The following is a 12,362-nucleotide window of genomic DNA, read 5'->3' as shown; positions in this document are numbered from 1 at the left end:
GTGAGGAATTGGCACGCAGTCCCTTCCCTTTCCCACTGGGGCAGTAACGGTCTCCATAGTCCACTCACTGTTTTGTAATTTCCTCTCTTCACTTTCTGGAAAGGGCAGAGCTGTTCCTTAAAATGTGTCATCCCCACTGCACAGCATACTTTGTTCCTATTGTTTCACAACATTGGAAATTCTGAATGTTCCAGTGAGGTGTCCCTTCCCTCCATCTGACCAGATAAGGGACTCCTCAGTTCTCTGGACATCACAAGTTCCGCTGACCTGAGCACAGGAGAGTTTCCACGTGGACAGGCTGGCCTTGGAATAGCACCTCTCAAATTTTAACATTAACGTGATCACCTGACTCTTGTTAAAAGGCACATTCTGATTCTCTTGGTCTGGACCGAGGCTGGAGATTGAGCAGTTCCCTCAGGCTCCCAGGGGATGCCTGTGATCCTGGTCCATGGGCCACACTTTGACTAGTTGTGGGGCAGCTGTGTTAGGCTTGCTCGTTGGTTACCAGCTGCAAGCACTTTGCTTGATTAGTGCATGAGCACGTGGCAGAGGCATGTGTGCACAGCCTATATAAGGGTGTGGGTGCTCGTGCGCGGGACAGATGGGAGGTTGCGGATGGCAGATTTCCTGCCGGCCACTGTGAGAGGCAGTTTCCCTTGCCTGTGTGCCTGTCCACCATTGTGAGACTTTATTAAATGGAACAGCCCAACCCTTCCGATTCTGCAGTTTTTCTACCATCTGCCAGAATCCCATGCGAACCTGCCTCCAATGTGAACAGTGCCTCGGCCATTGGCATTACAGTAGTCCTGTAACCTTTTCCTTTGATGTTATTCACAGGTAATAACTAATGAAATAATTGAGAAGACTACTGTGGCAATTATGGAAGTTTTGTCTGTGTGGTGTTCAGAAAAGGACAGGTCTAGGCTTCTGAAATCAACCTGTTTTTTGAGTCTGTTTCCTTTGTATAGTGGAAAAGGAAGAGGTTGTATTTGACTCCTGTGGTCCTTTCCAACACTAAAATTCTTTTGTTTCCAAGTCTGAAAGCTATATAATAATGGTAATATCACTGTCTTATATTTAACACTATGACACTTCAACTTTATAAGCTTAATCTAAAAGTGTGATTTAGGCAGCACACAGGCTTCTTTAAATACCAAGGTGACAGTCTTCCTGAGTCGATATTTGACTCCCTGTATGCATTTAGTACTTGAAGCATATTATCAAGGTAAGAGAGTCTAATTACACTCATCTACATAGCCTCCTAAGATTTTCATTTTAGAAAGATTTCTTGACATTCCTCTGGCCAAAATGACAAATGTGGTGCTTATTAATCTTGAAATATGGAACCTAATTTGTTTCACATGTAAACATCTAGGGCATAATTACTAGATGACAGTAACTCTGAAAGAGCTGTCCTCAGAGATGTCTTTTCATTTTTCAATTATAGTTTACATTCAATACTATTTTGTATTAGCTTAGGGTATACAGCACAGTGCTTATACAGTCATAGACTTTACAAAGTGGTCCCCTGATTTTTTAAGCACTCACCTGGGCCATTCATAGTTATTACAATATCATTTACTATATTGCCTATGCTGTACTTTACAGCCCTGTGACAACTCTGTCCTCAGAGATCTTGATGACATTCACAACTTGCTGATTTGCATATGCTATCAAGAAAATATAATTCTCCAGGGTCATGAGAAGGAGTAGATGAATTTTTAACTTTGCAAGGCCACATCTAGCCCTCTCTTCTTTTTCTCTCCTGGAAACACCCGGCTCCCTTGAGGCTCGTGGCACCTCATAATAACATCTCCGATACTCACTGATGTCATCTACTGACGTTAGCTTATTTTTTATCGCTGGCGACTATGCCCCCAGTACATGCATAGTCTTCCTCTTTGCCAACAGTTGTCATCCTTCTCCAGTACTTCATCATCTACATGGATGAAACACTCAATCCCATGGCCTCTTGTTTACTTATCCATCAAAGGCAATGAACCTTTGCCTCTAATCCATCTCAGAGACTTACTTTCTGGTATCTCCGAACATTATTTCCTAGCCTTCCAATAGTCTTAGTCAAATATTCAGACTGTTAAACAGCAGACGACATCTGATTCATTGACACAATATTTTCTCTCCACTGACATACTTCTTGTTTCCCTTTACCCAGCTGAGACTCTATAGTGTATCTTTATCTTCACTTGCTTAAAAAAATGACTTTTTTTTTTTGACAGAGACACAGAGAGTCAGAGAGAGGGACAGCTAGGGACAGACAGACAGGAAGGGCGAGAGATGAGAAGCATCAATTTCTCATTGCGGCACCTTAATTGTTCATCAATTGCTTTTTCATAAGTGCCTTGACTGGGGGGCGGGCTATAGCAGAGTGAGTGACCCCTTTGCTCAAGCTAGCAACCTTTGGGCTCAAGCCAGTGACCATGGGATGATCCCATGCTCAAGCTGGTGACCCCGTGCTCAACTGGTGAGCCTGCGCTCAAGTTGGCAAACCTTGGGGTTTCGAACCTGGGACCTCTGTGTCCCAGTCTGATGCTCTATCTACTGCGCCACTGCCTGGTCAAGTGAATGACTCTTGTTATGGACTAAATGTTTGTATCCCCCCCCCCAATTCATATGCTGAAATTCTAACTCCCACCGTGAAGGCATTTGAAGATGTGGCCTTTTGTAGGTTGTGAGATCATGAGAGTGGAACCTTAATGAATAGAAACAGTGCCGTTAGAAAACAGAGAGCTTTCTCTCCCCTTCTGCCCTGTGAGGACACAGCAAGTGGATGGCAGTCTAGGAACCAGGGAGGACGCTCGCACCAGATACTGAATCTTCTGGTGCCTTGATCTTGGACTTCCCAGTCTCCAGAACTGTGAGAGATAAATGCTTGTTGTTGGTATTCCATTATAGCTTCCTGAATAGACTAGGACAACTCTTGCTTTTCATCACATCCACTGGCAATATCCTAGTCCTAGAAGACCCAGCTACCCATTTTCTGTCTGATTTTACTGAAGAAAAATCAGACAATGGAGCTCATTAGCTTCACCACCTTCAGCTATCAAAGAACAGTCTGTCCACTCTGGAGACCACCACTTTCCTCCTTACAAGGGGCTGTGGTAAAGATTCCCTTAGAGACAGCTCTCAGTCAATAGGCTCAAAATGGAACTTGTTTTCCATCCAGACCTATTCCCACTCATAAAAATTTTCTCATTGCAGTAAATGGTACAATTATTCACAAGTTGCTCAAGTCAAAAATCTGGGAGTCATTCATGAGTCCTTGCTTTCCCTCACCCTTGACATAAAATTCACACCAACACCTGTTGTCCAAAATATTTCTTTCTTTTTTTTAAGGTGTGGGGGGTAGACAGTGAGACAGACTCCTGCATGTGGCCCCCCCAGCAGATGCTCAAATCAATTGAGCTATTTTTAGTGCCTGAGGCTGAGGCACTGGGACCAAGGGAGCTATCTTCAGTGCCCCAGGAAACACTTGAATCAATCAAGCCACTGGCTGTGGGAGGGGAAGAGGGAAGGAAGGGGGAGAGGAGAGAAAGAGGGAGAGAAGCAGATGGTTGCTTCTCCTGTGTGCCCTGACCAGGAATCAAACCCGGCACATCTATACACCAGCCTGACACTCTATCCACTAAGCAATCCCACCAGGGCCCAAAATATTTCTTAAACCACTCTCTACCAACACCATTTTAATCCAAATATACATCATCTGTCATCTAAACTCTGGAAGCACTTCCTAATGGATCTATTTTCTCCATAGCCTCTTTCCAGATAATTTTTCACATAGCAACTAAGATCATTTTAAAATGTAAATAAGATGATGTCTCTCCTCATCTTAAAATTCAATGGTTTTCACCTGACCAGGCAGTGGCACAGTGGATAGAGCGTCGGACTGGGATGCCAAGGACCCAGGTTCGAGACCCCAAGGTTGCCAGCTTGAGCGCGGGCTCATCTGGTTTGAGGAAAAGCTCACCAGCTTGGACCCAAGGTCGCTGGCTTGAGCAAGGCGTTACTCGGTCTGCTGTAGTCCCACAGTCAAGGCACATATGAGAAAGCAATCAATGAACAACTAAAGTGTTGCAATGCGCAACGAAAAACTAATGATTGATGCTTCTCATTTCCCCGTACCTGTCTGTCCCTATCTATCCCTCTCTCTGACTCTCTCTCTGTCTCTGTAAAAAAAAAAAAAAAAAAAAAAAATCAATGGTTTTCTGTGGCACTTAAAAACTAAAGCTACCTTCCTTGACCATGACCGAAAAGGCCCTACATGAGCATGAGCTCGAGAGCCCTTGTACACCTCTCAAACCCATCCTGTATGACTGTTATTCTCTATGGCTCAAACACGGCTTCCTTTTCTGGAAGTGGAAAAGACCAAACTCAGTCCCTTGTTGGGAAGTCTGCACATGCTGTTATATCTCTTGAATAGAATGAGTCACTTCAGTTGTGTTTTGTTTTCCTTTCAGCTCTTACGTTTCCTTTGTAATTATCTCACACAATTGTTTCTTTCCTCACTATAATTTCTCCCACAAGACAAAAAGCTCCCTGAGAGCAGAACCAGGTTTATCTTGTCCATCACTGACTGCACAATGCCTGGCACATAGTAAATAAGAATCCAATGAATATTCTTTGTTGTTGAATGCATCAAAAATGCCAGGACCAAAAGAGATGTAATAGTTCTCTAGGTAAGATCCCTCTTTTTTGCTGATCAGGACACTTAGGCCCAACGGGGAGAAGTGATGTGTCAATGTCATGGTTACTGGCTGAGTACAGAATAAATGTATGTCCTGGTTGGGTCCTGAAGTCCCAGTTTCTCAAACACCTAGTGTGCCTTCTTTCTCACTTTTGTAACTCATTTATGATCCTTTCTTTAAACATTTGTTTGCTTTTATCTATGCTACTTTTCTGTATTAAAATATAACTTGCTCGCTCACTACAAGCATATTTTAAATGTCATCAGTGCAATAAAAAGTGCCTTGGATACAGCTTTTCATTTCCTTTTTTGCAAAATTCACTCAATTTATCATTATTGATATTGTCTCATTCCCCCCCCCTAAAAAAAAGACTGACTAGCTATGAGAAAGTAACTGCAAACTGTTTCTAAATACATACTCTGAAAAATATCTGGAATGGGTAATTTTAATTTACTTATTTTTAGCAAGAAAGAGAAAGAGTGAGACAAGGACACACAGGAAGGGAGAAGCATCAACTTGTAATTGCAGCACTTTAGTTATTCATTGATTGCTTTCTCATATGTGCCTTGATGTGGGGAGAGGCTCCAGCTTAGCGGGCAAACCTGAGCTGCAAGCCAGCGACCATGGAGTCATATCTACGGTCCCACATTCAAGTAGGCAACTCGTGCTCAAGCCGGTGAGCCTGTGCTCTAGCCAGATGAGCCCCTGCTCAAGCTGGCGACCTCAGGGTTTCCAACCTGGGTCCTCAGTGTTCCAGGTCTACACCCTATCAACTGCACCATCACCTGGTCAGGCTAGCTTTAATTTTTGAAACAACAGAGGGAGAGATGCAGAGTAGAAAACTTAACCTAGAGAACGAAAAAATAAATGGAGATTAAAACAGCAGAGAAATAATAAAGATGGAGGAAATATATGGGTGTGTGTGTGGGGGATGGCAGAAATGGTTTGGATTGATTTTAAAAGGCTCCCAGTAGAGGGGCTGCTACCTGGACTATAATCAAAGTCATTAGGGTGGGGGTAGGGGCATGAGTTCCAATTCCATTTCTTTCCATTTCACCCATAGTGATAAGTGATAATTAACCAAGGCCCATAATAAGTTTTTCCATCTAAAAAATGAACTGCCTGAGGAGTAAAAACTGACACCAATTCTTCTCCAATGGGTGGGAAAGATATACATGGAATTCTCTTGACAAAAATTCTCTTGATCTCTCTGCCCTATTTTAAGAGCAAGATTTTTAGGGCATAGTTTTCAACAAGTTTTGGCTGAGGCTGAACACAGAGCTCACTTTAATTTAGGACACTTAAAGACGAAGCCACATGTATACTGCTCACAAAAATTAGGGAATCAGGGAACGTGCAATCCTCCAGTACTTTCAGCCTTTTGTATAGTGCAATTGCACCAATTAAATGAAAGTTGGTTTTGCATCTCATTTGCATAATCAAACTTTGACTTGTCATTTGCTTTTCTGATGTTGTTTTATTAAAAAAACAGCGAGTGCTTCTTTTTTTTTTATTGCTTCATATTCATTTAGAAATATCCTCTAATTTTTGTGAGCAAAATACTTCCTAACATACCTATAACGGCCTACAAACACCACGGTCACATAATTGGGTAATAAACAAAACGACTACTAGAAATACTCCCTTGTTCGCAAAGCAGTGATGTGTGATTTTCAATGAATCATGCTGCATCCACCCGCAAAGTGGTAGCTAGATAGGCTATCAGGGAGGCTAAGGTAAACCGCCCGTCCCTTCCCTCTGGGCACATCCTACCTGGGTCGAAGTCGCTCTGGCCTCCTTTCTCCTGGGCCCGACCGCCAGGTTATCTAGGAGCTAGGGGAAGACCCAGAGGAGTAAGAGGCGAAATCGGAATCGGTAATAAACAGACACACCCCTCCGTACCCTTCCCACCTGGCGCTGCCACGCGATCAGGAACCTACAAGCTCAGGACACACGCCCGCAGAGAGCGCGGGATCCCGCGAGGACGGACGCAGCGCGTGGCGCCGCCTGCATCTTGACCTCCACCCCGCGGCCGCCACCTCATCCCACGCCCTTCCCCGACCCGCTCACCTCCGCGCCCTCCGCACCCTCCGCGCCCTCCGCGCCCTCCGCGCCGGGCAGAGGCCAGCGTGCCAGGTCTCCCGCGGCGGCGCGCCTCCCCGGGGCGGCCCGGGCGCTAGGGCCTACCGACCGCGCCTGCGAGCGGCGGCTGCAGGGCGGCTGCGGCGGCGGCGGCGGCGGCGCTCGCGGCTTCCCCGCCTCCCCAGCTGGCTCCGGGGAGGTGGAGGGAGGGGCGCGCGCCGCGGCCGGCCGGGTGGTGACGCGCTGCCGGGGGCTGCGCCCGGGAGGGGGCCGGCGCGGGCCGGCCGGGGAGCGCCGACCGGAGGGCCCTGCGGACCGGGACGGAGAGCGGTGGGGCGCGGGGAGGAGTCGCGGAGTTCTGGGAGTCCGGCGAGGGCTTGGAGCGCTGGGGAGCGCCGAGTGCGGCGAGCAGTGCAGCCGCTGCACCCCCTTCCCCCAAACTGGGAGCAGCTGAACATCTGCTGGCCTCTGCCTCCTTGTAGGGCTTCCCCAGGACACCTTTTGAAACAGCTTCAGAAAAATCGAGTCGCTTTTCTACTCCACTGCTTTTGTGCTTTGTGGTCGCCTGTCCCCGCCAGACTTTGCTTTTTATTACGCCCAACCCCAAATACCTCTTTCCAACTCTGACTTCCTGTCTAGTCTCCAGTAGTGTTCTTTCTCTTATTTCTAATCGTCTTTGGCTGGACAGTGATTTGGGAATAAAATGCTCAGAAATGCCCTTTCGCGAATCACATTTTACAGCTCCCTCACAGCCAGCGGACTGGAGATCAGTGTGTTGACTTTGACCCTCACTCTAGCTGGTTACACTGGAACTTTGGTGTTGGGGAAAAGAAGGTCAAGTAGGGGGAGTTAGGAGACCTGTGTTCCTGACAAAGCCTCTTAAACCCCAGGGATCACAGTGACCTTGAGTGTTCAGGGGGATCTTTGAGCTGTAAAGGCACCCTTCGTTCTGGGATTTTATGAACATTTCCCCTGCAGATTATCAAGTAGTCAGGTAGCCTTTATCTTTTGTGTAGGTGTCAGTAGAAGAAACAGATCTTTATTCTCAAATTTAAGATCAACTTGCGAAAAATTCTCAAATTTTGGGAATTTTTTTATACGTTAGTGGATTTCCATTTCAACAAATTAAGTTTAAAGATTATCTCTCTCTGTGGTTTATTAACCAGGGTAGAAGCCAAGAAGGGGGTCTTAGATGGTCACCGGACACTGAACTTTCCCCTCTGAGGCCCATAAACAGATTAACCTTTGTAAATGCTGCTTTGAAAATATATCTCTTGTTTGACTAGACATGTGCCAACATTATTAAGATTTAAAGTTTAGGCATAAGCTAAGTTTTCCTTGATGTGTTAGGATATAGCGCATTGACAGCTGGTAAAATTCTTTCCATTTTGGTAACTGGAAAAAAATTAATTATATTTCATCTGGAAAATGAGACATGAGGAGACCAGGTAAACAGGACAAACCAGAAGAGACAACTTGGTAGGTGGGAGTGTGTTTGTGTGCCGGAGACGAGAATATGTAAGTTCTCTGTATTTTTTGAAAGTGTTGATTTTTGTTTCGATTTCTCCTCTAACACAGAATCCTGTGGTTGTCTCACACCTAAAGCTTCAACGCCAACCAGGCACTCTTGCAAATAAGATCTACTTGTCAAAATCCATAATTCACAGACGAGAAATGCTTATTTGATCTTTTTTTCCTTAGTACAATACTTCAATATGATTATTCCCATGGAGAAAAGCAAGTTTCTTTTTTTTTAATTAAAAATTTAGTGATTGATTTCTGGGAGAGAGGAAGGGAGAGAGAGAGACAACAAGAACACCGAGCTGTTCCTGTATGTGCCCTGATCAGGGATGAAACCTGCAACCTCTGTGCTTCTCTATGATGCTCTAATTAACCAAGCTATCTAGCCAGGGCTGTAGTCTGTATCAGTTTTTATTATTTCACATCAACACTACTCTCAAATAATGAAACTATCTGTTTTATTTTTTTTCTTCCTAGCACTTCTGGAAGACAATTGGAAGAAATTTATGAATCTTAGCAGTTGATGAAAGAGTGAAGCTTTTAAAAAACAATAGTGTTATAGCCTGACCAGGTAGTGGTGCAGTGGATAGAGCATTGGACTGGGACTCAGAGGACCCAGGTTCAAAACCCCAAGGTTGCTGGCTTGAGCTTGTGGTCGCTGGTTTCAGGTGGAATCATAGACATGACCCCATGGATGCTGGCTTGAGCCCGAAGGTCGCTGGCTTGAGCAACGGGTCATGTACGAAAGAATTGATGCTTCTCATCTCTCTCCTTCCTGTTTGTCCCTCTCTCTGTCTCTCTCGCTAAAAAAAAAAAAAAAAAAAAAAAAAAAATGAAAGAAATCAATAGCATTGAAATTTTCACAAAGGATCATTACAAAATATACCACTTTTTAATTATCCTAGAACCATAAATTATTGTATAAAACTTTTAGGTTAACCATGTATTTTAATTATTTTTAAAAATTATCTAAATATGGCCCTGGCCTGTTGACTCAGTGATAGAGCGTCGGCCTGGCGTGCAGAAGTCCCGGGTTTGATTCCCGGCCAGGGCACACAGGAGAGGCGCCCATCTGCTTCTCCACCCCTCCCCCTCTCCTTCCTGTCTCTCTCTTCCCCTCCCGCAGTCGAGGCTCCACTGGAGCAAAGATGGCCCCGGGCGCTGGGGATAGCTCCTCGGCCTCTGCCTCAGGCGCTAGAGTGGCTCTGGTCACAATAGAGCGTAGCCCGGAGGGGCAGAGCATCGCCCCCTGGTGGGCAGAGCGTCTGCCCTGGTGGGCGAGCCGGGTGGATCCCGGTTGGGCGCATGCGGGAGTCTGTCTGACTGTCTCTCCCCGTTTCCGGCTTTGGAAAAATACAGAAAAAAAAAAAAAGTTGTCTAAATATGGACTCTGACTATTCAAAAATAAAAATGCTTGACTGGTGGTGGCACAGTGCATAGAGCATCGACCTGGGATGCTGAGATTCAGGTTCAAAACCCAAATGTTGCTGGCTTGAGAGTGGACTCACCAGCTTTAGGATGGAGTTGCTGGTTTGAACATGGGATTATCCACATGATTTTATTGGTCACTGGCTTGAGTTTAATGTCACTGGCTTGAGCATGGGGTTACTGGCTCAGCTGGAACCACTCCTCAGTCAAGACACCAATGAGAAGCAATCTATGAACAACTAAAGCAGCAGTTCTCAACCTGTGGGTCGCGAAAGGCTTTAGGCGACCCCTGTGTTTTGGTCGTTGGACCCCCGCCGGGGTCACGACCCACAGGTTGAGAACTGCTGAACTAAAGTGATGCAGTTACAAGTTGATGCATCTCATCTCTCTCTCTCTTCCTCTCTCTGTCTCCAAATAAATAAATAAGTAAATAAATAAATATAAAATGGAAGTAGTATGTGAAATCAAAAAAGAGAATCAATGAGTAGTTTCCAGAAGAAATAGTTGCATTTTATACTTAAACTATAAAAATCAGAAACTATCCTTGGAGGACTATCTCAGGGAGTAAAATGTGTTCCAAAAAACAGTTGGTATTAATGCACAGCATGATGTCTTTCGACCTTATTTCATGGTAACTGTAATGTTTACTCCTGCTTGTCAGTGGCATTTGAGTGTAAAAGTGATTTCGCAAGATTTTTTCAGGTCACGACGTGCTCTCTGAGCAATTTCTTCAGTTTCCTGAAGTAGTAATCGACTCCACAGAATTATTTATTAATGCACCTCTAGTGGCCTAGAGGTGTAAACATGATTTCTTCTTTGCAATTATTCTATAACTGATAACTTCAGAGTGGTAGTTGCCAAAATGTGTGACTTCAAGCACTAGTCCTTCCAGATGCTTCTTCGGTAGTCTTTCACTAGGATATATTGATTTAGCTTCTGCTGTATGCCCTGACTGGGGCACGAGAAACAATGGTGAAGAACCCAGATATACTTACCTTTCCTGGTAGAATTTATAGTTTCGTTGGGAAGATAAATTAGCAAACAAATATAAATAAGATGCACACAAGTAAAATAAGTATACATCATGGTGAAGATAACTTTGAGATAAATAATAATAGGGATTATTTTAGAGATTTCTTTTTAGAGAGCCACAATGCATATCAATAGGTTATAAAGACAAACTTTCTACAGTAAAAACATTTAACCTATTTCCAATAAATATCCGAATTTGTTTTGAGGACTGAAGCTTTTTGAGAGCAATACTTATTAATAAAATAAAACCATTTTTGTAGAACACTGCTTTTCTGAAACCAAAGAATTGAATAAACATAAAATTCTGTTAACATTACCTTACTTTTAATTATCGATCTACATTCATGTATTTTTTTTCTTTTTTATAAGCGAGAGGAGTGGAGATAGTGAGACAGACTCCCACATTTGCCCTGACTGGGATCCACCCAGCAATTCTCTTCTGGAGCCAATGCTTGAATCAACTGAGCTATCCTTAGCACCTGGGTCTGATGCTCAAACCAATCGAGCCACTGACTGCCTGAGAGGAAGAGACAGAGAAGGAGGAATGAAGGGGGAACAAAGGGGAAGAGAAGCAGATGGTCGCTTCTTCTATGTACCCTGAGAATTGAACCCAGGACCTCCATATACTAGGCTGGTGCTCTATCCACTGAGCAAGCTGGCTAGGGTCTACATTCATATATTTTAATAGATTTATAAATATACCTATAATTTTTTTAAAATAGATTTTGTTTGAAAACAAATTATATAGAAACAATTATAAATACCCACATTCATATATTTTAACATTTATAAGAATGCATACATTTTATAGACTTTGGACAAAATGTCAGAAATATTTATAACTCTATTAAATAAAGTATATCAATGTATATCTGTACAAAACAAGTGTTTTATAGTTAACATTGTTTTATGAACATATTTCCACATGTCATCATGGTTGAGGTATGTATAGTTCTTAATTCTATACCCATAACATACATATAGAATAGTTTTCTTAACCCCAAACTTTAGGAAAATACATTTTCTGATTCTTTTACTATTATAACTAACACTGCTTTGAACAAATTATTCTTTGGGGTAATAAGTAAAGGGCATATTTCTGATATTAGTTTTCTATCAAACATTTAAAATGTGTATTTTTTTGACCCTGGCTGGTTGGCTCAGTGGTAGAGCATCGGCCTGGTGTGTGGAAGTCCCAGTTCGACTCCCAAGCAGGGCACACAGGTGAGGCGCACATATGCTTCTCCCCTCTAACCCCCTCGCTTCTGTTTCTGTCTCTGACTCTGTCACTCTGTCTCTCTCTTCTCCTCCCATCCTGTAGCCATGGGTAGATTAGAACTATGTTGGCCCCCGGTGCTGAGGATGGCTCCATGGCCTCAAGCACTAAAAAATGGTTCTGGTTGTCACAGAGCAAGGGCCCCAGATGAGCAGAGCATTGCTTCCTAGTGGGTTGCCGGGTGGATCCCGGTTGGGGTGCATGCAGAGGTCTGTCACTGCCTCTCCTCCTCTCACTAAAAAAATAAAAATAAATAAATAATGTGTATTTTTTTTTAAACGATAATCTTAAAAATTTCAGTATATACATATTTCATTATG

The 12,362-nt window shown here is 43.8% G+C and overlaps 1 protein-coding gene across 4 annotated transcripts in view; it reads right to left on the bottom strand.

Moving 5' to 3' along the window:
- The window catches only part of STEAP2 (STEAP2 metalloreductase), a 33,647-nt gene extending 26,519 nt beyond the window's left edge, over positions 1 to 7,128 (bottom strand). Inside the window, exons 1-2 of one of the 4 annotated variants that reach the window (XM_066239827.1) lie at positions 6,774 to 7,128; positions 6,477 to 6,536 (exon numbers count right to left, since the gene is read on the bottom strand). The gene's annotated coding sequence lies outside the window, so the exon portion shown is untranslated. Of the gene's footprint in view, positions 1 to 6,476; positions 6,537 to 6,614; positions 6,741 to 6,773 lie in introns of those variants that run through there. The other 3 variants (XM_066239823.1, XM_066239826.1, XM_066239824.1) reach the window with 3 other exon arrangements.
- Positions 7,129 to 12,362: the final 5,234 nt, after the last annotated feature.

Source organism: Saccopteryx bilineata, chromosome 7 (assembly GCF_036850765.1).
Source record: "Saccopteryx bilineata isolate mSacBil1 chromosome 7, mSacBil1_pri_phased_curated, whole genome shotgun sequence".
In the NCBI taxonomy this organism is placed as follows: domain Eukaryota; kingdom Metazoa; phylum Chordata; class Mammalia; order Chiroptera; family Emballonuridae; genus Saccopteryx; species Saccopteryx bilineata.
Note: the sequence above shows the minus strand (reverse complement) of the source record. Positions and strands in the feature narration are given on the sequence as shown.